At 39.1% G+C, this 23,588-nt stretch overlaps 6 non-coding genes across 6 annotated transcripts; 3 read left to right on the top strand and 3 right to left on the bottom strand.

Annotated features, from left to right (window-relative positions):
* Positions 1-82, bottom strand: TRNAS-AGA (transfer RNA serine (anticodon AGA)). The gene has a single exon. It is a non-coding gene; the product is annotated as a tRNA-Ser (tRNA).
* A 2,697-nt stretch (positions 83-2,779) lies between these two features.
* Positions 2,780-2,861, top strand: TRNAS-UGA (transfer RNA serine (anticodon UGA)). Its single transcript has one exon. It is a non-coding gene; the product is annotated as a tRNA-Ser (tRNA).
* A 1,816-nt stretch (positions 2,862-4,677) lies between these two features.
* TRNAQ-CUG (transfer RNA glutamine (anticodon CUG)) lies at positions 4,678-4,749 on the bottom strand. Its single transcript has one exon. It is a non-coding gene; the product is annotated as a tRNA-Gln (tRNA).
* A 6,217-nt stretch (positions 4,750-10,966) lies between these two features.
* On the bottom strand, positions 10,967-11,048 carry TRNAS-AGA (transfer RNA serine (anticodon AGA)). The gene has a single exon. It is a non-coding gene; the product is annotated as a tRNA-Ser (tRNA).
* Positions 11,049-15,848: 4,800 nt separating this feature from the next.
* On the top strand, positions 15,849-15,937 carry TRNAR-UCU (transfer RNA arginine (anticodon UCU)). The gene is given in 2 exon segments: positions 15,849-15,885; positions 15,902-15,937. It is a non-coding gene; the product is annotated as a tRNA-Arg (tRNA).
* A 6,938-nt stretch (positions 15,938-22,875) lies between these two features.
* On the top strand, positions 22,876-22,948 carry TRNAK-UUU (transfer RNA lysine (anticodon UUU)). Its single transcript has one exon. It is a non-coding gene; the product is annotated as a tRNA-Lys (tRNA).
* Positions 22,949-23,588: the final 640 nt, after the last annotated feature.

The raw sequence follows: 23,588 nt of genomic DNA on the forward strand, positions 1-23,588 counted from the left end.
CGTAGTCGGTAGGATTCGAACCTACGTGGGGAAACCCCAATGGATTTCTAGTCCACCGCCTTAACCACTCGGCCACGACTACGTAGCAGCTGCTCATTCTATTAGCATAAGTAGCTGCTTGAAACTACAGCTCTCTTCAAAGGATCAAATTTTCTACCAGAAAGTGTATTCGTATTAAGAAAAATTTCTTCTTCCTTGACATCATTTAGACAAATATCACGCTATGGCGGCAAATTGGCAAGGGACACTTCCTCCTCAGTCTGGAAGGGCCCCTTATTCTGATGCTCTGCTAGAAGGAACCTAAGCAGGAGACATCCTGAGAAACCAGCTTCCTGATCTGTCAGCTTCTGATGGGGATCCTTGAGATACACACACTCAACAACTGAGACACACTCTAACATTTGTTGCAGAATTATGAGTATAACCACGATTTGAATAACTTGAAATGACCATCAGTTTTAAAAATAAATTTTGGGGACATCCATATAGTGGAAGATTCTGAAATTTCTAAAAGATTTCAGTCTTTTAGAAAACTCACAACTATTTGATTTGAAGGATTGTCCCACTTATGTCAACACTTTTTTTATTTTCCTGCATCCATATGCAGGAATAACTAGGGAGCAGACCTCAAATAAAGCAGCTCCCCAAACCTTAAAAACCTGAAAATTCACGTTACAGATTTAAAAGACTTATAAAACTGTGCTCAGTGTTCTTTCAAAATGATTTTTTTAAAAAGAAAAAAAAAAAACAGTTAAATGCTAGCAAGCAAGAAGGGGTGGAGAAGTCTTCATTAATTCTAACAATCTCTAAATGGCATTGATTATTTGAGAAACAAGTTTAAGGTGAATGCTTTCACTGTGGAGTGTATTGAACAAGACAAGATGATTAATCCAACTACCACTTGAGGCAAATATCAGCTCTCGAGCAACATAATAAATAACCAATAAATCAATAAAAGACATTGTTCTGCTATTCACTTACAAAACTTGATGATTACTTTACACTGTAAAAAGCAACAACAACAAAATTAACTCATAATCCTGCAACCCAGAAACCAGCACTAGCAACGTTTTGAAGTATTCCTCTTCTACTCCCAATATTTCATATGCAAAAGTTTTGCATAGTTGAAGTCATGTTCTTTTCATCCTGCTCTTGTCAGTGAACATTATAAACATTTTCCCAGATCAATTACAAAGTGTTCCTAAATTTTGTTTTACTGGCTTTGTAATGATCTGTTACACAGATGAAGCAAAAATATTTAAACACTTATCTATTTTTAAATTCGTGTTTTTTGCTATCACAATGAGAAATAAAAATAAAGATTTTTATGCAGTACGTGTTTTTCTTTGTTAAGATTATTTCCTTAAGAGGGTGCTTCTCAGACTTCGCTGGGCATCAGAACCACCTGGAGGGCTTCTTGTTAAAACAAATTGCTGGATCTCCCGGCTTCTGCTCTCCCCGCTCCTAGCAAGTTTTTAATTCTGTAGATCTGAATTCAAGCCCAAGAATCTGCATTTCTCACAAGTCCCCAGGTGGTGCACACGCTGCTGCTGGGGACAATAACTTTGATAAGACCGCTCAAGGACAACAAACTTCAAAATAAATCTACTGTGTTAAAGGTTATAAACTCCTTGTGAATCTAAATGGAGGTATATAGTAAGCGCCATGGTAGTAAGACCAAATAATATTTGCAAAACTACAGTGAGGGGAGGATTGTTCTTACTGTCCTAAAGAAAAACAGAAGTTTTTTAACTACCAGAGAGACAAATTCCAGCCTCGATCATGGAGGTCACATTTCTTTTGTATCTGAGATTCTCTTTAAATCTACTAGTCTATGCCCTGGGGATGCACTTCCATTCCTAGAACTCAGAGAAAGTCCTTGGTTTTGGAGTCCTTGACATTTCCATAAAAAGGAATCTAAGCCAAGTGTCCCCTTCATCATCCCATTCTCATAAACCAGATAGTCTCTGACTCAAGAATCTACCTTATTAATTTAGCTAGATTTATTCTGACATATACATGTTTGCATTTCTTTTTGGCGCTATTCTGCGTTGAGAATGTCTACCTGCTGAGTTTGGATCCCTGGAAAACCTGTATTCTGAGTTCCTCCCTTTCCCCCGGGCTCCGGAGGCTGAAGGCTTCGTTCGCTTGGGAATTGTCTCGCGTCCTTCACTAAGACAATATGCGTGACCTTCAAAGGAAGGGGTCCGAGACCTCTCCTGCCTTGTCTTTTCCAGTTAGGACAGAAATTGCTCTCCCCCCACCCCGCCCCCTCATTCCGAACTGTCGCCGCAGTCCGATTTTAATCATTCTTTTGGAAGCATAAGTCAGTTTGATCCATGGAAGAGATTCCTGATTTAGATTTTAAACCTGAAAGTAAACATAGATGACTCCCCACCCCACCCCCGCCATTTCTCGCACGTTCTCTTCATTCGAGTTCCTTCTCCCATTGGTATTTGCGACTGGAGGTTGTTTAGAGCTCACTCTAGCTCCCCTTCAGCAGGTTCCCGAGAATCAGGTGTGATTGTGCGTGTTCAAGATTATCACCGGCTTTTGGACAAGCTCCAGCGTCTAAGAAGTTCGAGTCGCTTGTCTAGGAGCATTTTATTGAATTACATCACCATCTGGCTCTTGATTTGCTCTAGATGAGCTCTTTCATTCTCGAGGGAGTGGCCTGGACAGGGCTAAGAAACTTTTTGTTGCCAGACCTACTGTTGGGGAACGTGCCACACATTCACCACTAGTTTTCAATTTAGCCCACAGGGTATCCTGCAAGTTGGTAGTTGTGGCCGAGTGGTTAAGGCAATGGATTTGAAATCCATGGGGAGCTCCCTGCGCAGGTTCGAATCCTGTCAACCACAGTTTTACCAGGAACTCTGCATGGTTAGACACGCCTCAAAGAACATTGTAGTCCCTCTTGCTACTAAAAGCACAGTGATATTCTCCTACTGTTGATTTGTCACTACGGTCAACCAAAGGGCTGTCGGTTTCATAAAAAGTAGAGAGATGGACCATATTTGTTGAACACTTAAGATGTGATATAAGCAAGAGCTCTATAATATTTATATCTCCATTTGGTATTTAAACTGTGTGATGGCAATAAATGTATGCAGTAAAGATAGAGTTACAATTGCAGAGTAGAGGCGTTTTTTGCATTTTCATCTGGGAAAGAAAATTTATGTATCAATAAATATAAGAAAGATAAAGCAAACTTCAATTCTGACCAAACTAAAAGTGATCTGTGCAGTATATGAATGATGGAGCATGAAGAGTAGATTCCACATACTGTGAAGGTCTAAGGGCTGTAATGAGACCATAAGTAGTGTTTTCCCACTACAGTATTTGCAAAAACAAACAAACAAACAGGGGTGCATAGTGTTTCACAGTTAGTGGCACTGTGAGAGAGAAAACCAACACTCTCTGGTTTTGAACAATGGAATATGTTTACATGTGGAAGCAGGAACTTCACAGAACTCACTTATTATGAAGGAGAATCTACATATGAATGTTTGGATAAGCAATTTACACATGGGCAATGTTAAGAAGAAGCAGACAGTGAATAAGATCAGTGTATGGGGGGAGAATCTTCATTGTGAGCACACTTGGAGTTAGTGACATGTGTTGGTTGTGAGAAAAAAATTTGCTTAAAAACTCCACACACAACCTGGTATCATAAAGAGACTATTTGTGTGTGTGTGTTGGGGGAGGGGGAATCTTCCCAGCCCCTAGTCCATGTGAAATGCCTGCAAATTTCTAATTCAGGAAAACAAAACAAAACAACTCACACTTCATCCAAGACAAATACTATACTTAAAAAAAAAAGAAAATTCCTGAGACCTGGGCAAAACAGTACAAGAACAAATGAGAAAAAGGAAAATTTACATACAAAGAATGTAATTAGTAAAGAAATCATTCATTAGCATGTCACTCATTTTATCTGAGAAAAAGGGATGTTTGGTGTTTTGTGCATGGCACAATGACCAGATGAGTATTGCAATGAAAATATCATTATGGATTCTCCCCCAATTTTAACTTGAAGTGTGTTAAATCTGTAGATATTTTATAAATGTAATAATGAATCTTGCTTTCTCTTTTACTTAGAGTCACCTACTTTAAGATATTCCATATTTAGATCCTCCCCCCACACACACCCCGCCCCACCGTGTCTGTGGTGTCTGTCTGTATTTAGTATATATAAAGCATTTATATATACTGGGTTCAGTGGCCTTGTGGATGGGGTGGAGTGCATCAGAAATTGTGCAGGTAGAGGTCATGGGCAGAAGAGAAATTTGCTATTAACTGTATATTATCCAATACTATTAGATTTATTTATTTCCCGTATTTGAAATATTGAACAATTTCAAATATTCTTTTTAATGTGCACAGAAAATAAACTGTATTAAAAGAGCGTTACTGCTTTTTATTAGAGTTGGTTTTCTAGTCGCAGCAGAGTGCAGGGGTTTTGTTATCTTCCACCTGTACTTAACTTACTTCTGATACTTCTTTTATTCCTTATAAAATGAATTCCATTAAACCAGAATGGAATTCCACTTCTGCCTCCTCACCCAGATGCAGATATGTTTGGACTCACAGGAGATATTAGAGGCAAAATTGATAGTGGTCTTTTAGGTGGACAGTATTTTCCGGGGGAAAACAAGTGAAATGAAAGGATGAAGCAGGTTCCACCGAGACTTGAACTCGGATCGCTGGATTCAGAGTCCAGAGTGCTAACCATTACACCATGGAACCGCACACAAGATGCTTTACCTCATAATTGTCCATGATATGTCATAGTAAGTATACTGAAATCATTTAGCTTAAACAATCAAAATTTTTAGTCTACGTCCACTCACGTCACTTTCGAATTAAATCCTAGGGGATTTAATTTTATTTATTTTTTCTTTTCATCCTATTTTTTGGCCAAGGAACCCATAGTGTCCGCCCCCTACCATTAACTCAGAAACTTGGTGATCCTAGTCCTCGCTTTCTTCATTAAGAAAAACAGACTGAGCAGTTCTTATATACACCAGCACTGAAGTGAAGGTCTTATATCCATTATATGATTTAATACTTAAAAACTCGCTGAAAGTTTTTAGTCTTTATAGAGACGGGAAAACTGAGCCTTAGAAATTTCAAGTCTTTTATCTGCACCTCTGCTCAATGTCAGCCATGTGATATTTTTCTCTACAGAGATTATGTAGTTATCAGGTCCATTGCCTCTAGGAAAACAAGCTTTAATGTGTTAATTTCTGGCACATTCACAGAAGAAACCTTGAGAAAAGCTATGTTTTCGAGAAAATGGAAAAGGTATGCTTGAAGAAAAAGTCTGAATTTTGTCACCTGTAACGATCGGTAAGGGACGCGATATTTCAGGATCAGAGACTCATCATACTCGTCCTCATCAAGAAGAAGGTGCCCAGTGAAGGCTGCCAAATTGTACTAAAGACTTTGTGGGGTGTGTTTGTTTGTTTGTTTGTTTTACTGCTATTCCACAGACACCTTTTTCTTAGACCCAGCGCGTTTCCTTAAACACTAGGTTTCTTGGGCGGTGTCGGTGGATCCCTCCGCGTCCACGCAGCCAATAGAGCCCCTGACTCCCTTTCAGTCGCCTGGTCTCTAGCCTCCTTTCGGCTGCACTCACCGAGGCCTCCCAGCAGCAAGTTTCCGTTGAGATTTCCACAGAGCTTTAGCCGAGTTGCGCTTTGGAATTTGTGTTGGTGGAATTCTGGGGATGCTGGCTCCTTTCCCAGCACTCGTCCCAGTGGATGTGTATATAGGCATTCTCCTACGACTGCATAATGACTTCTAACTCCATGGAAGGACATCTGCCCCCTTAAGTGAGGCGGCGCAGTGACTACCTGGGGAAAACAAATGTCCGCCCTCAGGACTGTTCTGAGAGTTCAGTGACAGAGGCCTCTGCGACGGCAGCGAGAACGTCGCCACGTACGGCCCTCTGCCTCTCACTCACAGCAGCTTCCTGCAGTCGGTGCACTCGCCCACGCGGCGGAAGACAACAGAATGGAACTCTCCTGCTAACTGAGATGAGCAAAATTGCAAAGGGGGCCCACTTCTCCTTCCAGTAGTCTCAGTGGTTACAAACAAACACACAAGGATCTTGCAAAACATCAACCCCGTGCAAAATCCTTATAGTGCGGACCTTCTAAAGGCTATAGGAACTTGTACCAGACTCTGAGTTGTGTTCCCCCAACACAACTGCATATGATCTCCAGCGAGTGAATAAAGTATTATCCTGTTACTCACAAGAGCACAGAACAAAAACCATAGCCAAAGGAAATAATTTTAAAGGGAATGTAGAACTAATGCTCGCAGAGTCCAGAGATAAAACCTCCCCACCTTTCCTAAATAAGCCATTCTCTCAGGCCGGGTGATAGATGATGTCATCTCTTTGTCTAAGGCTACCATATATATATGTATATGTATATGTATATGTGTGTATATATATCAGAAAATCAGGAAGAAGGAATGGGATAAGAAGAAATTAAAAATGAAACAAAGAATTCAAACAGATTTTTTTTAAGTTCTTATTGTGGAAAAAAGTCATTAGATTAGCACCTTTTTCAAATCATTTGTTTAGCTAGTTTTACTGAATTCCTGTGAAGGATCCGGATGCTGTGCAAGGTGCTGGAGACATAAAGATAAACAAGATAAGCGCGCAACCCCTGTCCTTGTGGAGATGCGTATCTACTAGGAAGGAAGCTCTATCAACGTGTACATAAAACAAAGCCTAGCCAGGAATAGGTTGGAGAAAGCGCTTGTAATGCAGACTAATGGTACAGGTATGATGGAAATCTAAAATACAAATAAAATGGAATTTGGTTTGCACAAGAATTAATACTGCTACTCTGCAGAAAGTGCTGGTCCATGATCTTCCATACACAAAATGCTCAATAAGAGTGCAGCATATGGATCCTGATTGTAAAAGATGGAGTGGTTTATCTTGGGCAGCAACAATATAGTAACATATAAAAATGAAAATAAAGAATAAGCTCCATAATGGACTTAGAATTATGGCTCAGACAAGCCCCATTGCTGTTTACTTTTAGGGGGACCTGCCAGCATCAGTATGTGAATGTGAAAACCACGTAGGGCATTGCTGGTGAACATAGGAGCTTCCAGTGGGGCTTTTATCCTTAATATATTGGTGAGCATTGGTTGCCATGAGGGAAAAAGGCATTGAGCCCATGTAGAAAAGCTGCTTGTACTAGTTAAAAAGAATTTGCTTGGGACCTCATGGCCACCAAAAGGCATTTAATGCATTTTTCAAAATAAGAAAATTAACTTGGCATTTTCCTCTCTCTCCCTTTAATAGATTGTGAAGTTATTAGGGAAGACTTCTAAAACCTTTGTTTGTTTAGCACCCCATGGCAAATGGAATGGAAACTTAGGCACTCTCTCACACCTAGATGAACCTAGACACAAAACACAGCACTTAGCAAATCATACCAGGGAATTCACAAAATTATTGAAGACTCTATGCCTTAGGCTAAGAGTTTCTCCTTTATATCATGTAGCCTAATTGTAACTATTAAAAAATGAAATCACTCGAGTAAAATTAGGCACAAAGCTGCTAAAGAAACATCTTTAAATTCAGGCTCCATGATTCATTAGCCCCAATATTGTAACTTAGGAGGCAAAGTTGCACAGACTCCTGAGGCTGAGATTCTAGTCAAACCAGTTCTGAGTGCCCCTCTCATCTCAGAGTGGTTATGGGATGTGGGTTCCTGACTATGCAGTTTTGAGAAGCCAGAGTTAGACATCTCTAGGTCAGGACCAGTGGATGGAACCAGGTTCATTTTTAAGCACATTTTTAAGCTGCACTGCAGCTTATCCTCAATCTTTATCCAGAGTTTCCCATGAGACAAATTATGTTTGAATTACATTTTCCTCATTTCTTTTGCGGAAGGAAACATGTAAATTTCTAAGTAGCAGCATGTCCCTAAAGTCTCAATGGATATTCTAAAGCTTGTATAAATTAAATATATTTTTTTCCCGAGGCTTTTCTTGTTGCATTTGTCCAATTGGAGGGAGCACCTGGTATCTCCAAGTCCTAGCTGTTACATAAATCATGCTCTATGCAGAATTTCTTGCTTCTGGAAGCTTAAGAAATGGAGAAGAAAATCCAGAAATTGATGGAAGTACAAAGAGAAAGATAAAAATCACAGTCATGGTGGGATATTTTTGCACAATACACCTCTCTGAAAAACTAATTAAAAACACACATGAAAAAATAACCATAAGACAAAGGAATGCAATTCATATAATATACATACATATATATGGAACAGTGCACATACCAACTTCTGGATTCCAACTTTTTCCAAACACACATGGAATTATCTCAAACTTGACATTTTACCAGGCCACAAAGCAAGTCTCCAAAAACATAACAGGGTTAGATACATGCTATTATTTCAGAACAATAAAATTATGCCCAAAATCAAAACATAAAAATTAAAATTTGTATTTGTTTACAAAATAATAAATATGCTTCTAAATAATTTATGGTTTAAAGACCAAATGTCAATCAAAGTTAGGAACTATTTTACATAACATTGTAAGTCAACTATACTTCAATAAAAATATTGACAAAAAAAGAAAGAAATTAGGAACCATTTTGAAATAAATGATAATAAAATAGTACATGTCAAGACATGTACTGTGCAGCTAGAAGGGTACTTAGAGGGTAAGTACCCTAGATATCCTAGAAGGGTACCTTAAACACATGTGTATAAATAAAATAAATGCTAAAGAGTAATTAAGCATTCGTTACCTGAAATTAAGAATCAGCCACTAATTTAGTTCAAATGAAACACTAGGGAAGGAAATAATGAAGCAAAGAGCAGATAGTAATGCAATAGAAAATAAATACAAAATGGACTCAGAGTGTTCATCGAAAAGAAAGCACAGCTAACACTTTTAGGAATGGAAATGGACTATGTTGAAGACAAATCATCCAGTGAGTTTGTGTTCATTAACCCAAACAACAAAGAAACAAGTGGCTGTGGAGAAAGCTTTAATATTTGACTCCTAGGGACTACTCAGGCTGTAAGCTCCAGGAGCGCTCATGGAAACGCTATGGCTTTCTGAAGAAATCTTGTGACAGTCACATACTTAAGGTTTAAAATGTATGGTTGCCTTATGAGTAAAGCATTTTAATGCAAAAATTAAGTAATGTATTTTGAAAATGAAAAATAGCCAGCAAAACTAACAACAAAAATGGTAATCTCTTTTTTCTTTTTGATTTTTTATTGTGACAAAATATACGTAACATAAAATTGACCATTTTTAAGTGTACAGTTCAACGGCATTAAGCATATTCACATTGCTGTGCAACCATCATCACCATCTAACTCCATAACATTTTTCATCTTCTCAAACTGAAACTCTGTATCCATTAATTAATAACTGCCCATTTCCCCCTCTTCCCAGCCCTGGGCAGCCACCATTCTACTTTCTATCTCTATGAATTTACTCTAAGTATCTCATATAAGCAGATTTATACAGTATTTGTCCTTTTATTACTGGCATATTTCACTTAGCACAATGTCTTTACGGTTCACCCATGTTGCAGTATGCACCAGAATTTCACTCCTTTTTAAGGCTGAATAATATTTCATTGTATGTATATTTTGTATATATGTACATTTTGTTTATCCATTCGTCCATCAATGGACACTTGGATTGCTTCTGTCTTTCTGCTATTGTGAATAATGCTGCTATGAACATGGGTGTACAAATATCTGTTTGAGTCTCTGCTTTCAGTTATTTTGGGTAGACCCAGAAGTGCAATTGCTGGAACATATCATAATTCTATTTTTAATTTTTTTCAACTTCATTGAGATATAATTGACATATAACATTGTATAAGTTTAAGGTGTACAACATAATGATTTGATATATGTATATATTGCGAATGATTACCACAATAAGGTTAGTTAACACTTCACCAAAAGGAGTATGAAGGTGGCAAATAACACCCAAAAGGATGTTCAGCATCATTAACCATTAGGAAATGCAAATTAAAATAACAATGAGGTATCATTACACACCTATTTAAATGGTTAAAATTAAAGATACAGACAACATCAGTGGCTGGTGAGGATGAGGAGCAACTAGAAATCTCATTCATTGGTGATAATAAAGAAAAGTACAGCCACTCTGGAAAACAGTTTGACAATTTCTTATAAAGTTATACACTTGCCATGTACCCCAGCAATTGCACTTCTAGGAACCTATCCAAGAAAAATGAAAATGTACATACGCTAATGTTAATAGCTTTTTTCCCCACAATTGCCAAAAACTGGAAACAACCCATATGTCCTTCAATGGATAGGTGAAGAAATAAACTGTGGTACACCCGCACAATGGAATTCTATTCAACAACAAAGAGGTACAAAATTTTGATATATGCAACAACTTGCATAAATCTCAAGGCATGTTCTATCTTAAGTGGAAGAAGCTAATCTCAAAAAAGTTAATCTTACATTTTGTATGATTCAGTTTCCATAACATTCTCAAAAAAAGTCAAACAAAGCAACAGAAAACGTATCTGGTTGTCCAACTGTTATGTACGGGATTAAGAGGTGACTATAAAGGGATAACACAAGGGAGGTTTATGGATTGATGGAACTGTTCTGTATCCTGCTTATGGTAGTGGTTACACGAATATATGCGTATAATTTCAAAAAGCCAATATTACTCTATGACAAAATTTTTAATAAAATAGAAATAGCTTAACACTTTCACCAACATGTCTCTTTAGGGAGGGTTTTGGGGAGAGAAAACTCATACACCCTTGAGCCTTGTACAAGGATGGGCGCAGGGAATTACTAAGGGTCTACTAGGGCAAACATTTTGAAGGAGTAATTTGTTGTGTTTGTTTTTCGCCGAAGCACGTTTTTGCCAGGCTGGGGCAGGCGCACTCCCCGTAGGTTAAAATTTCAATCGTAGTCGGCAGGATTCGAACCTGCGCGGGGAAACCCCAATGGATTTCTAGTCCATCGCCTTAACCTCTCGGCCACGGCTACTGATGTAGAAAACGAGGGGTCTCATTATAAAACGATATGTGGTAGGTATAAAGATAAGACTCCTGTGTAGATAAAAGTGTGTGCAGCGAGTTGGGCAAAAACACTCAGGTGAATGAAAGCTTGGGGAGGGAAGTCAAACTCTCTCCGTCAGCCCCAACATTTAGGAGAACTGGGATGAGAGTACTCGCTGTACAAGTATCTTTGTTCAAAGTTCAGGTCAGTTCACCAACTAGCGCCTGCCTCCCTCGCGGATGAGTTGGGTTCATGCCGGGTGCTGGGGTCTCCGAAACAGGAACCAAATTTACTCAGCACCGAGGTGAAATCAGCGTAATCCTACTTTTAGGCGTGGTGGGACCAACCCTTCTGCTAGAACTTCTAGCCTGCTCGATGAATGATACTGTGCTCAACGGGTTTCAGGGAAGGAAATGCTCCCGCTGATTTGTGTCTAAGGTGGGAGGAGAGAAAAACGACGTTGAAAATCTCTTCTGGATTTCCTCACTCGTTGTTCCTAGGCTCCTAATTTAGGCCCAAAGTATTAATCTCACTGTGTTTGGGAAAGTGCTTTGCAGATGCAAATACGCTTTCACTTTCCAGGCACGTTAAGAAGAGGCATTGCCGGTCCATGAGTTTCACTTTCTGTGAGATCATAGCTGCTTTCTAAAAAATGGATTACGTGGTTCAGTTTTTTGGGAGCAATGCAAGGGCTCGTTTTCTCTAAATGTAACTCACACTGCACGTTTCCCGTTCTCCTTTTCACATTTGTAACTCACTGGTTCCTTCAGCAGAATTTCCAGATGCTCTGCAGAAACGATTCAGAATAGAATGGTTAAATGCAGATGCTGGATCCCAAGATGCATATATAGGTCCCCATTTTATGACCAACAAACTGTTAATGGTTAAGAGGTGACACAGCTGATAAATACGATGTATCTTGAGAAAGCTGGTAGGTAATTGCTTGGATTTAATACATTATATTTAACCAGAAGTAACAAAGTATTCTTTAAATAGAGTTCTATTCAATTCAGATATCACTGAGAAAGCCTTATGGGAGGGGTAGATCTAATTAAGTATCAAATAATTTACTTTTGTCTGTATCCAGAAAAGATCAATAATGCCATGACTAACAGAAGAAATCTAGTCATGAAAAGCAAGTGCATCACTCACTCTGTGTACTTATAGATTCAGAGCATTTCTATTGTGTTTTTCCATTGGCAATTTTTGGAAAATTCCCAACCATTTGTATTAAGAGATTGCCAAATATATTTAAAATCTTTATCTTCTGTCCCTGTAGGAGTATTTTGGGGGCAGCCCTGTGTCATGAGGGTTCCTAAAACATTTTTTTTAAGTTACAATTTTTTTGTTATGAAAATAAAAGCCCATAAAAGGTTAGTTTATCAACGTATGCATACAAAATAATTTTAAAAGTCTAATTAAATATTAGCAGGTGGTGCGGGGAGAGACACCTCCATGGATTCTACAAACTTCTAACTAGCATCAATTATTCAAGAAACAAACTCAAGGCCCACGTGATTGTGAAGGGCATTGAAAAAGACAGTTGCTCAAACCAAAGACTATGAGGTAACATTCAGTAACCTCAAAGTCCTTGAGTCTACGTTTAGAGAATTCATCTTTCTTGTGCCAAGTAAAATAAATTTCTCCTTCTTGAGAAAACTTGGATAATGATGACTAACACACTGGGGGTGGTGGGGGGAGAGAAACCAGCAACAGCAGCACTTTGGTTTATCTCTCCCTCAGTATTTTGAATGCAGAAAAATGTGGATAGTTGAAGTCATACAGGATATGAATTGTGCCAATATCTTCCAGATAGAAACCACCAGGAATACATATGCAGTTGAACAAGTTGGGCATAGGACTCCTTGTAGCAATTGAGAGCACAGTGGGGAAGTATGGGTACATCCTAGTAAAAGAGTACTAAAAAGTACTTAAAGAATTTAGTCTTGTGTTGGGCGATTTGGGAAAAGAGTTAAAGAATCAGGACTTTGTTTTAGATTAAACGCTGTCTGGAAGTAAGGGGTGATTCTGTGATTAAATAGTTTAAATTTAGGATTAGGATTTAAAATCCTATCCTGAAGGAAGGAAGAATAGAGCAATGCTAAAACTATGATTGGCAGAAAACCATAGTCATTTTCTGGCATGTGTATTTACCAAGATAAGGAGGTTTGGGGTCATTTTTGTGGCTTGAACAATGCTTTTGTGCAAGTGTGTGTGTGTGTGTGTGTGTGTGTATGTGTGTTTCATGTTTGTGTTCATGTTCAGACATGATTACAAAGTGATCTTAATTTTGTCTTGATCAACCATGGTCATAGAATGGCCTTGTCTGACATTGGTGTTCTGTGAAATTGTTTCTGTTCAACAAAAGAACATCAAGTCCTAGCTGATAGTACCAGGTCAGCTCCCAAATGTCAATTTAATTGAATATTATATCAATATTTTTTCAGGAGCTTTCTAAATGATATTTTAGTGGCTTTATAATGTTCCATTATTCAGATGAAGTAGGAATTAATGAAATATTCCCCTTTGTTGGACAGCTATGTAATTTCTGCTGTGCTACTGTTATCAATTTTTTAAAAATACCATCATTGTGTTTGTGCACCAAGTGTTTTTCTTCAGTTAATATTAATTCCCTAGAACAGTGTTTTACAAAACGAATCACTGATTCAAGTGTTATCAAGCTTAAAATTAGCTGAAATGACTGTATTTGGTAAGTGTATTTCCATAGTTTCAGGAACAAATTACATCTTGTGAGATTATAAAGAAGGGAATAATTACTCATGTTACACCAGAGGAAAAGAGAAGCTGGTGAAATTTAACTATGAATGAGAGTTTGGGAGATATGGACTTGAGAAAACTTTTCCCTTGTAATCTGAAAATGTGTTGGTATTTACTTGTTTGTGTCCTAGCCGATTCCCAGAATGGGGATTGGGAGTCTAAATTAACTGTCCCTGCCATACCCAGTAACAGGAAGCTGACTCAAAATCCTCCTCTCATGAACCACATAATCTCTAAACCCAGAATCAACCCTATTTATAATAAAACTGAATTTTGTATAGCTTTATTTACATGTTTCTACCTGTCCTTTGAGCTCTGTGCGCGACAGAATGTAGCTAAGGCCGGCTCTTTGGAAAACTTGCTCTCTGGGATTGTGCCTTTTCTTCTGTGGCCGCGGACTTCCCTTTTCGGTACGTTCTCGCGTGCTTCACTAAGGAGCAGAGAAGTGAAATTTTTCTGACCGGGTTGGAGACCGTCCCCGAGCCGTCCTTTTCAGTAAGGAAGGGAGCTGGTCAGCTCCCCACCGACTCTCAGCCAGCATTCCCCCAACGTGAGACTTCGAATAGTCCGTTGGGCCAGGGGAAGGGCAACCCAGTTTACTGTTATCCAAGTCAGTTACCGGTTAGCTGTGAAAGCAAACGCAGATGACCCCGATTCTTTCGAGTGCCGTTCATTCCAGGTCCTTCTCCCACTAGCATTTCCAAGTCTGAGGCTGCCTGGAGGTTACACTCAGCTCCGGCCCGCGTCTCCTCAGTTCCCGAAACTTGGACTTGAACCGACACGTCCTCAAAGACAAGAGGCTGGAGTATAAACTCTGTGGTCAAGGAAGCTTGACCAGATCTACCTCCCACCTCCCCAGTCCTTAGGCTGCCGGAAGGAGCTGAGGAGCTAAGGGAATGATGCGCGGCGTGGTCCTGGGAAGAAGCCGAGCATTGGGAGAGCAACCACGGCCCGGAGGAGAGGATGCGGGAGTGGGCTGCGGGTGTGAACGCACAGGCTCTCAATACCCAGGCTCCTAGGCTCTAGGGCTGCAAGAACTTTTTCACTCAACTCAAATTTCAGCTCTGGTCTAACACGTCCTTCTTCTGCTTTGCGTTTTTGCAGACAGTCTGTTCAGAGATCGCATTTTGTCTTGTAATTTTCAGAATTAATTATTTTCATTTCTGAAATGAAATGGCCTGAGCTTTCTTCTCTTCCTTCCACAACCCTCCTCCAGTTTCTCAGATCACAACCACTCGCCTGCTCCGGGTCAACAAACCTTGGACTCTCCCGCACTTGAGTTTCACCCTTAATGACCTCATCTGTAATTCATCCCTTTCTGTCCTCAAAGACATCAACCCACGTGACCGACGGTCGCTAAATGAGCCAGGGCGACTGGACCATACGGTCTCACAGAAAAGCGGCAGCGAATAAAAAGGCGTCTTTTGATCTCAGCGCAAAGAATCACCAAAAGAAAATTCCCGAGTTAGAAAACCTGCGATCTTTCCAAAGCTCCCTGGACGCATTTAAAAACGGTAGTCCTCTCCTTTGGGATTGCGTTGCTCCGTGAGCCCATTGGCAAAACAACATACGAACTCATCTTTTTCAAAAAGAACACAAGTACGAACAAGAAGGGCCCCCAGATCGAAAGAGAGAACTCCAGACTGGAGTTAGAGGAAAGGGAGTGGTGGGGCTGGCGACATATTTACAATATCTCCCAACGTCATTTGCTGGAAGTTCCTCAAATTCCATTTCTGCGAAGCCAACCGTCCCGAGAGTGGACTTGGAGAGGCCAAATGAAACTGGACAAACTATTCTTATTTCATGGCAACGAATGACATTAGTCACTGAAAGGCTCAGAAATCCCCCCATGTTGGGCATTGCGTGTCCCTTGCACTGTCTTATTTGTTTTTGTGTTTCTTGAACTTTCACGGTGACTGGAACAGATTAAATCTCCACTAATTGTATTTATTGATAGGCAAATAAATAATCAACAGTCTTTGGTAGCCAGCCAGGACCGATATGTTGTCGGGCTCTGTGGCGCAATGGATAGCGCATTGGACTTCTAGAATAGAAGCTAAGGCATTCAAAGGTTGCGGGTTCGAGTCCCGCCAGAGTCGAGGATGTTTTGTCACCAAGTGGATGCCCTTGCCAATAGTCGGTCCATTCCTGTATGAATTGAACGTTTTCTCCACAGTCAGCGATTACCAGGTCCCTACATTTCGCACTGCCGATATTTCTACTTTCTGGTGTTTACAATTGAGGAGCTTCTTCATAAGCATTCCCACGTGTGTCAACAGTGATTTGATGAAAAAATTATATATCCTACCCATCTTTTGTGTGTATATACATGATAGCAGGAGAAGAGAAAGAATCAGAAAGCCAGATATCAGGGAGAATTGTTGGGGCTTAAATTATACTTGAAATCCTATGGGAGGAAAAGTAGATTCTGTCACTCTCGAAGTTGAAAGTGTCATTCTCATTCCTTGGAGTGTCTACATATTGTAAGTAGAGCTGTTACTAGAGCCCAGGGCTTCTGAATAAGAACTTTTAAGCACCCAAAATTGGGTCAGTGGATAGACAGATTGTATTGTTACTAATAAGAATGAAGTAATAAGGCAGAAGTAGAAACGGATGTGTGCATGGGTCATTTTCTGGGTCCAAAGATATAGAAACTCCAAAGAGTTTCTATAAAAAACATTATCCATATTAAATTAAGATATTATTGAGATAGAAATTACATATTTTATTGTATGTCCTCCGAAAACTCACTGATACTATAGTAAAAAGATTTTTTAAAGCACAACTATGGGAAGAACACAAAAGAAGTGAAAAGCAAGAAACATTAAAGCCAAAAAACAGGTGGACAAATAGTAATAGACTTCACAGAAACAACCTGATTTATACCAAAGAGTCTTCAAAAAGCTCTGGAACTGAGAGCACTATGTACTGGAGGCTAAAGGGAAACTTAAAGCAGATTGTCTAAAATTTGAGAAGTAATTAGATTCCTAAATTCTCTGCACTTATACATACTGACTGGCCTTCCACCACCCAGGAAAAAATCTGGAAATTTATTCTTCAAAGAAAATAAAGAATAGGGGTAGACTGTTACAGATGAGGATCTGAGTACCATAGTGAGAACAGGAGAGGTTAAGCATTTTGGTGTATAGGAATGCTGAAGGCCGAAATGCCTAGCTCTTTTTCTTTACCTTACTCTCAGATCTCTGCCAGTTAGGGCTTTACCCTGTTGGCAGGACTGAAAAAAACAGACTTTCAAAAATGAAAGGTAAAAATACTAAGAATCTATGTATGGGGCAATCGATGTAAGTTGGGAAAGTCTAACATAACAGATAAGCATATTGAAGGCTCTCTTCACCATTACCTCAAACTTTGAGTTATTTTTATAACCTAAAAAAATAAAAACAAAAAACCCTTGAGAACACTCTCCACTAAAACAGTAGAGCAATTAAACGAACAAAAAATAGATTATAAACAGGTGAGCAAAGAGAAGATTCAGATGACAGCTGTGCAGCAGGTCCACAGAGCAACCAGTTCAGACTGCAAGCAAGTAGAGGTCAACTGGAAAAATAGCTTCAAGAAAAATATTTGAACTGATATATTACCTGATTTGATTGATCTTGTGGAAAGCTCTACTAAAAGCTATTTGGCAGTTAAGGAAGAGTTAGCAATTACCAATAGATGCGAAGGAACTTAGGCACATTAAAGTTTTTCTTTTTAAAGTTTGCCTTTTTAAGCAATTATTAGCATCCAGTAAAGAATGGAAACACAATCATAGCGCACAACAATGCTGTGTATAATACTTTCATAGGAAAATGACATAAACAATAAATGTTGAATTAAACAAAAGCTGAAACATAATTATTTTGGAAGGATAAGGAGTAGTGGGTGATGGTGGTGTAAAACAGTTAACTAATTAACATGATGGAAAGTAAGTGGATAATATCTTAATTGATTAATCAATAATAGCAGTTATACATATTATTTAGGAAAATAGAGATCTGTAAATCCAAGAAGTAAACAGTTAAAATGTTAATTTTGGTGGCATCTAGACAAGATAATTTGAGGAATTAGGGGACAGAAGACTTACGTATTTCACAATAAGACTTCTAGTAATATTGAACCTTTTAAAGCATACGCATGCTAGAGGAATTTATACTGAGACATTCAGAAAGCACTCATTTTTATTTTTAATATAAGGACTATTTATAAAGATGTATACAATTAGAGAAAAACCACCAGAGAGAGTGTAGTTCTCCAGCACAAGTAATAGTAGGGGTATTATTACTCCTATACCTGAGGAGGCATGGAGAGAGTGTAATTATTTGAACTCAGAAGAAGAGAGCCTTGTAGAGAGGGCTACCTTGAGATGTGGCCTCCAGTCAAGGAATGCAGCTCATCTGGTGACCTGCAGGGAGAGAGACAAGAAGTAAATACCTGCCACTCATATCTCCTCCTGGGACTCCCACTGACCTAAACCAGCTGGAAACCAAAGAGCTTGAAAACCCATACAGGCCAGGTCCAAGGGCTATATCAGCATGCAGTAGGGTGAAGAGACACACACACACACACAAACACACACACACACACTATATATATATATATATATATATATATATATATATATATATATATATATATATATATATATATGGCACAAGCACAAAAGAGAATTGACAATGAGAAAAACAGCAAACAATATAGAGGATATCAGAAGAGAACAACAAAAACAAACAAAAAGGATTAGGTAGAAAATGATATGTAAAAAGAAAAGTAAAGAAGATTCAACATCTGAATTGCTGGATTTACCATACACAAAAAATCAAAGTAATAAAACATATATTTAACAAATAATTTAGGTTCTGTTAGGTAGAGCCACCCTTAGCGGCAATGGGACCTGGGCAAGTTTTTTTTTCTTTCTTTTCTTCTTTCTCTTTCTTTCCTTCTGTCTATAAAAACAACTTGATTTTAAAATTACTCCTGGTTGAGAATCACTGTTCTACTCCTCCTGCCTCTCACACCTCTCTTACCTTATGCCATAGAATATACCAACCTCTTCATTTCACAGCCCATACCCTTAGACTAGCAAAGAGACGTGATGGGAGAAGGTATGCAAGAAAGGAAAGAGGAAGGAGAAGAAAAAAAGAGTCAGTTGAGGACAGTGGAGAGGGAGGGACATGCAGGAGAGCTGTGGAATATTCAAAATTTATCCTTACAGAGCAGTTAAAATACTGAATATAGGAACTTACAACCATCACCTCAAATATATTTTAAGACCTGCATTTTAATACTGATATATTAGTATTATTCCATAGATATTCATAAACATGCAATTTTTATTGAAAGAAAGAAAAGGAAAGGAGAGAAGGAAGGCGTGGGTGATGAGGGAACAGACATCTAAATCGCAATGGTCTAAGAAGGGTGAAATATGGATGATATTGGGTAAGATTTGGCAACGCCTCCTACGAAGGTAGTTGTGATTTACTCACAGAAGTTGCAGAATTTGGGCGTCATAAGAACAGAACAACCCCATCTCAGAAGTGGGATTCGAAACCACGCCTCCAATCACGATCAGAAACTGCGAGCTCGGGAAGTAGAAACTTGAGTCTGGCGCCTTAGACCACTCGGCCATCCTGACGTATTCGCTTTTTAGTGTGGTATAATCTGCTGCTGTGATTAACAACCAATGAAATTCGTATTATATCCAGAATACGTGGGGTGAAACACAAGCTCTGAACCGATCGCAAAACGGAAGAGGCAAAAAGACAAATTTTGATAGAAGCTGGAGGCTGTTGCTATGGCACAAAGTTAAGTCAGCCCCGGAGCCCGGGAGCCGGGGATATTGATAAGCCGCTCCCACCACACGTCCCCTTACCCCTCCCGCACCGCGCCGCCTGCCTCCCAAAGCCCGCCAGGCCACGGCCCACGACGGTCCCCATGGTGTGGGAATTTCACAAATCATAGAAAAGCCCACAGAACAGAGTTAGCGCTGGTTTCGAAGACCGCTACAGCCTGCTTCCCGCAGTGTTCATGCTCTCTCATTCCCACAATAAAATAAAAAGTAACATAGGCAAGGAGAGAGCCCGTGAGAAGGGCTAAAACTCTCCTTTAATAAACCTATTTTAAAAAAATAATAAACCTATTTAAACATTAGAACTGTCCGTCTAAGAGTACGAGGCGGGCATATTGCACACTCTTCAAGTGTTTCTCCCCATAATCTTCACTTCTCCTTCCATATCTTCTCTTCACTGGCTTTTGTCTCCCTCATTTCTTTTCTCCCATTAATTTCCTCCCAATGGCCTAGGGAAAGGGGATGCGATGTATTATGTGATACAGGATAATAGATACACGAGTTAAAAGGGTTGATGTCCCTTACCGAGTAACAAATAGTTTCTCTCTCTCTCCACCCCAGCCCCCCATCCCCCAGTGGTGAAGGTGAGAGGTTTTTACTCTGTTGTTTATTCTTCATTTTGTGTCAAGCTAGTTCCTACTGTCCTTGCTTCCATTTCCTATGGTTAGGGCTCCCAGCGTTGCAGACACCAAGTGTAAATCAGTTATTGCAGTCTACTTTGTATATGGACAATGGCCAAAGGGGAGTTGATTTTACTTTTGTTGTTTACCTGTCTGTAATTTTTTGTCTGACTGAGCACCTAAAATATTATTTGCTGCTTTCTTGACCTTCCCTTCCCAAGAATGTGACTTTTTGCTTTCTTATGGATAAAGCTGACTCAACTTACTTATTTATTTATTTAACAATATTTATTTAATGTATACTCAGATTCTGTAGCTGGGTCCGAGGATACAGAAACGGAGCAGTTGGGGGCTGGGGGCAGACAGTACCCCAAGCTAATGAGTGCCAAAACACACTCTTGCCAAAGTCTGCCAGTGACACACCTGCAACTGAAAAAGTTGGTTTTACTAACTATTGCAGCAAGAGAGAATGCACACCAGGGAAACAGTGGAGTGTCTCAGTCAAAGAGTGTTAGAAAGAACTGATTATAGGATTTGGGCTTTGGTTAGGTGATTTGGGGGAGGGTTTAAGGAAGTATGGCTTTGCAGTGGTTTGTATACCGTCAGGAGGTGGGGGTAATTCTATGGTTGGATATCTTAAATCTTATCTAAAGGGAGGGCAAACTAGAGTAAAAATAGAGCTGGAATTAGTAAAGAAGCAGCAGTCGTTTATATGAAGTGGGAGAGGGAAATGTTTGGTATTCTGTGGCTTGGACAATGTTCATGTTTTCATTTGTGTTAGGCACTATTATGGAGTTGTCTTGTTTCTGTCTTAATTTACTAGAGAGTTCTTGTCTGATATTGATGTTCTGGGAAATTGTTTATATTCAACAAGAAAACATCAAGACATAGCTGTAAATACCAGGTCAGCTCCTGGATGTCCAGGACTGCTTTTCCCTGTCTCATAATTAATATATACAGAAAGCTAGATGGTGGTAAAAGCCATAAAGAAACATTAAGCAAGGAAGAGATACAGGATGTGAGGGAGATTTTTGACATTGTTAAATAGTGTTATTACTGACGGTCTCATTGAGAAGGTGGCAGTTACACAAAGACCTGAATGAATAAAAGGACTGACTCATGTGAATATCTGGGGTAGATATTTCCAGGTAGAGGGAATAGCAAGGGCAAAGTTGACAAAATGGGATGAGGCCCGACGTTTTTGAGTAAAGGCAAAGAAACCTATCTATCTGGCAGAGAAATTGTGCAACATGTAATCTCATTGCTTAACCTGTCTCCATCCTTTCCCAAATCAAGATTATCATCCCTTCCTGCCCACTCCTCCATCCCTAGGCCTCACCGGAGCTCTCATCCTATTCTTTCTTCATCGTCTGATTTTTATCTTATCAATGACCTTGAGAGTCAGAAAAAGTACCTAAAATTTCATGAAGCTCAGAGATATAGAGAGGATGTTTATTTTATACATTACTTGGACATTGGGGGAAAAAATATTCTGCAGGTGTGATGGTTTGTATTTTTTTGGTCGAGTCAAAATGACCTCTGATCCATATTTAGTAATATCTAAATGTTATTCCCCAGGTATATAATTGTCACATTATATTTAATTTCTGAAATTCTGTGTGTAACTTATATAATAAAATGACATTTTCACACACATTATTTCATAATGGTTAGTATTATAGGTAATATATGAGTTTTATGCATTATTTTCTTCATATTTGGTCAAGATTGCATTTGGCTTCATGTATAGAAAACACAATAAATAATGCCTTAAATAATAGAAGGATTACTGATTCAAAAATCAGTAGTCCTGGGTTAGGCAGTCCTCATGAAACTAAGCACTTCCTATCTTCCTCTTCTGCCACCTATGCTTTGGGATGTTTGTCCCCGTGATCTCTCTTCGGGTGCTCAAAAACTGTCTCATGAACCAATAAACACTGAATGAAACAAGAGCACTATTTCCTTAACTGCCAAGTCATTCCTGTCTTTGGAGGAGTGGGCCTCTAGATAAAATGTGGAGGAGAAAATTAGAGGACGTCTTGGAGTTTTTCTCCCTAGCCCTGCAGAACCCAGACATCCCATTTGTGAAACTGAGGGGAAAATACCAAAGGGTACAACCAGATTTGATTCTCCTGCATTAGGTCCAGGTTATGAACCTCATTTCTCCCCATCTTTTCATTCTTTGGAAGATTCTCCTCAGTTACTCCAGTCATTCCTAAAAATGGTCATCTCCTCCGGGTTCCCCCACAGGTTGGTGAGGGAGCCTGTGCATCTTCTTTTCAAACATATCTGAGAAGTAAATATGGTCTCCAAGGGTCCTTCTGCCCAGATCTGTGAATCCCCTTTGGCAATAATTGACTCTAGGAATAATCTTCATTCTCCCAGCAATTAAAAAGTGTACTTGAACGTACAGTGCAGAGGTTAAATGGTCTGCTTGGTGAGTAAATGACTCAAGTGGTCGAGCCACACTTGGAAGACCCTGGTTTTTCTGAAGCCATGGATTACTCCAGCTCTTCCTGGGCTAATGGAATTTGATTATTTATAGCACGAATTAAAGCATAGGACAAGGGCCTGGATAGCTCAGTTGGTAGAGCATCAGACTTTTAATCTGAGGGTCCAGGGTTCAAGTCCCTGTTCAGGCGCTGGTTTCTGTGTATTTTCTTCTTTTTTAGGCAACGCACATTGATGTATTTTGGAGAAAAGGGGGAAGGTTTATGTAATGTACTTTAAATGACTCAGAAAAATATGATATACATAGAGAAAATAATAAAAACAAATGGGGTAAAATATTAAGAAAAAGTGAATCTTGGTAAAGGGTGTTCCCTCTGGTATTTTTATTTTTGCAACCTCTTGTAAGTTTGAAATTATTTCCAAATAAGAATTTTACAGTTAAGTATATTAGTAAATGTAATTGTATAAACATCAAGAATCACTAGACTTTGAAATTTTAAACTACAAGTTCAGCAATTTTTACAGGTTGTATATGTCCAAATTTCAAAACATCCAAGTATAAAAGAAACCAGCACACTGTATATGTTTAGGTGTACTGTATAACTTATGTTAGCTAGCACCTAATAATGACAACATTATCAGGCTTTTTTTTTTTAACCAACACAATAGGTTTCTATTTTTACATATTAAAATTAAACTACTTTAGCAAATTAGAGTTATGAAAGCTCAAATGTCAGCTCAAATGTCCATATTTTTACATGAATTGAAACATACTATCCCCGCTGCACACGTTGACACTCTGTGGTGACTACATGATTTGGAGGAGAAACA

The sequence above is a fragment of the Mesoplodon densirostris genome, chromosome 10 (assembly GCF_025265405.1).
Source record: "Mesoplodon densirostris isolate mMesDen1 chromosome 10, mMesDen1 primary haplotype, whole genome shotgun sequence".
NCBI lineage: Eukaryota > Metazoa > Chordata > Mammalia > Artiodactyla > Ziphiidae > Mesoplodon > Mesoplodon densirostris.